Source organism: Cotesia glomerata, linkage group LG1, assembly GCF_020080835.1.
Source record: "Cotesia glomerata isolate CgM1 linkage group LG1, MPM_Cglom_v2.3, whole genome shotgun sequence".
Lineage (NCBI taxonomy): Eukaryota > Metazoa > Arthropoda > Insecta > Hymenoptera > Braconidae > Cotesia > Cotesia glomerata.
In genome coordinates this window covers 17,498,315-17,501,321 of record NC_058158.1, presented here as the reverse complement: position 1 = coordinate 17,501,321, position 3,007 = coordinate 17,498,315, and the positions used below count along the sequence as shown (strand labels likewise).

The 3,007-nt window shown below is 34.4% G+C and overlaps 1 long non-coding RNA gene across 1 annotated transcript; it reads right to left on the bottom strand.

Moving 5' to 3' along the window:
* Positions 1–1,053: 1,053 nt before the first annotated feature.
* LOC123260009 lies at positions 1,054–1,664 on the bottom strand. The gene is made up of 2 exons (XR_006508364.1): positions 1,328–1,664; positions 1,054–1,187 (listed from the first exon to the last, which is right to left on the bottom strand). It is a non-coding gene; the product is annotated as an uncharacterized LOC123260009 (long non-coding RNA).
* Between the last annotated feature and the right edge of the window lie 1,343 nt (positions 1,665–3,007).

Below are 3,007 nucleotides of genomic sequence, written 5' to 3'. Positions count from 1 at the left end.
TTTATTTATTTAAGATCTTAGCTTTCAATGACTAAAATTTTATCAATTAATTTCATGTAATTTATTTTTACTAAACTGTTTGGCTTGTTCTTCAATAATCGAGTTTTATTCTCTCTACGTTGTTTTATTTTACGTTCTATTGTGTTGCATGAAAAACTTAGCATTTATTTTATTTTATTTGAGGATTATATTCTGCCTAGCAACACAGTACGATTTTAGTCTCGACTTTGAATGTCCTCTACTCAGCGCTTCGCGCGGGACAAGATGGCGGACGCTCTCGCTCGGTCTTGCGTCTCTGTCGCAAGTTTTTGGTGTAATTTTTTCTCTGACGAATTTTTACAAGTTTTATTTTCTACTTTTAATTAACAAATTTACACGAACAATTTTCTAGCAATTTTGACTGATTCTAAATTTATTGCAAATGATTTTATTTTAAGCAATTAAATTTTATTATAAATTATTTTTTTGAATCTAATAAATTTTACTTCAAATGATTTTTACTAAAGTTCCTCTAAAACATTTTACTGATTTTATTTTAAGCAATTAATTAAATAAATCCGACCAACTCGATTATCAACGACATTTTGTTCTACATGGCACCGAAGTCATGAAATGACCAACCGAAATTATTCCTGGTAAAGTCAGTCCAAACTCTGCCTACGTAGTTAATTAACAAATCCGAAATAATTCCTGGTTTTGTTAATTAATTATTTAGTAATTATTTTTGACTTGCTTTTAACTTTAGTCTAATTTTTATTCTGGACTTTCCTCTTAAATAAATTCCCAAATAAACTCTGCCTCTTATTTCCAGTAAATTCTCAAGCATGTTCTAAACAATATTTTAAATAATATCCCAAATAATATTCCGAGTAAATTCTAATAAATAAATTTCCATATAATAATTAAGTAAATTCTACGACGCAATACTTAATCTAATGATTGTGACCGAACGCGAAATGGCGGTGACCTTCAGCCGACTTCAATGCCTGGCTGATGCCGCACCACCGAGAGATTATTGGGACATTTTATTTGTACCTGGAGTTTTTCTTTTACGACGTTAATGAACTCCCTCGAAGAGCTACAACTCCTTGTCGTCGTCACTGGTACAAATCCCTCCTCGGTGGAAAATTCTGCTTGGCAGCGAGACCTCGGTCACCGTCACTCGTTTCTCCGAATATTTTATGAATCTGAAACCGCAATCAAGCATTAGAAATTGTTAAAATTTAAGATCAATTTACGCAAGCCGACTGAAGGCCTGGCAAGCAATAAATTAATAGATTTGATCGCTTCGTTCCACTTGTACGAAAGGCGACAAATAAATAATTACCTGTGCTTTGCTATTAATTTTTGCGCGACTGTTCGGTTTGACTGTTCGGTCACAATGACTCTTCCGAATTTTGTCGGTGCGTTTCTTTCTTCCTCTGCTCTCCCCACTCTCACTGCCGACACCTCCACCTTGGGGACTCACTCACAAGTGTCAAACTATGACTACGAGGGCTGCAGATCACAGCGCTCTGTGATCCGTCGATAACATAATGGGTGCGGATAAAAGGGCTTTTAACGGGTAACGATCACTCCGTTACAATCTACTCTTTCTTTTACTACCTGCCTTTCCTCAATACTAAGACAATATGGTCGCCCTTGTACAGTTACATTATGGTCAACTAAACGTATTTTAAGTACCCCAGTATTAACCCCTGAATAAATGAATCTGTATATTCTTTTAAGATCAAAATAAGTTTCTCTTTATCATCTCTAATTACGTCAGTATCAATATCATTAAAATGTATTTTACTAATAGATTCGAGTTTATTACACGCTTTAACCTGATTACTTTTAGATAATTTAAATTATTTGAAGTTATATTTACATTAAATCCTTGCCCAAGAATTTTACGACTAATAAATATGTCACATTTTAAATAATCATGTGTAGTAGTATGAAAAAGTATCTTTAACTTATGGCTTTTAATAGTTATGTCAAACAAAATTTGTATGGTACAGTTCACGCTAACATTTCCAATACCCTTCAGAATTGTTAAATTATTTTTCCTTTTTCTTGCGATCCTAGTCGCAATACTTTCTTTAACCAATGAGCATTCCGCTCCTGAATTAAACCAAAATGAAAACGACTCACCACGATGTATTACAAAACCTGGCAGAATTGTCACGGTGCGGGAATTGATTCGCCACTCAATAGATCCCTTGAAAAGCGTCGATTGCTGCAATAATTAATGAACTGTCTCCCAGAAGACGTTTCAACAAACACACATTCACTGTCGCACACCAAGTAAACGAATCCGCGTTTGAATTTCCCGGGTTAAATTTCGGTAGTGAAATACTACGATTCAGTGACGCCGGTTTTGTGATAGCCTTCATTAGCTTCACAAGACTTTTGCTTTGCATTTCCAAAAATAGTTTTAAATTGCTCAGAGGAGAATGCAGCAAATGATTCTGATCCCACTTCTGATATCGGAAAAGCATTATTAGGGGCGTTAGTACAGTCCATTGGATTCGTTTATTTAATTATTTATTAATTTAGAATAATTAAAATATACGCTAACTTGTATAAACAATACTACGATTAATTATCCAAATATAATTAATATACAAGGTAAAAGCGCTGGGGAATGAGACCGAGAACGAATCCGGGGTCAGCAGGATGTATGCGATCTTTACTTGATCAATGCTCAATGAGAACTACTCGTCTCAGTACCCTAAGTACTTCTTCTCTCAAAAAAATATTTCGACAGCCCTCATTGTCTGTCGATATCTTTAACTGTATACTTTTCACTTCTATCCTGTGACCTCGGCTACGTTTGGTGATCATTGTCACTCCGGACTCAAGCCCATTGCCATAACCATAAAAATTATAATCGGCTTAAGTTATAAATAATTATTAAATATTCTATGCTTTACAATTTTGCTTATAACTAACAGACAAACTAAAATATTAGGAATTTCCCTATCTCTAGGAAAACCCAGCTCGATATTATCTCCGATATATA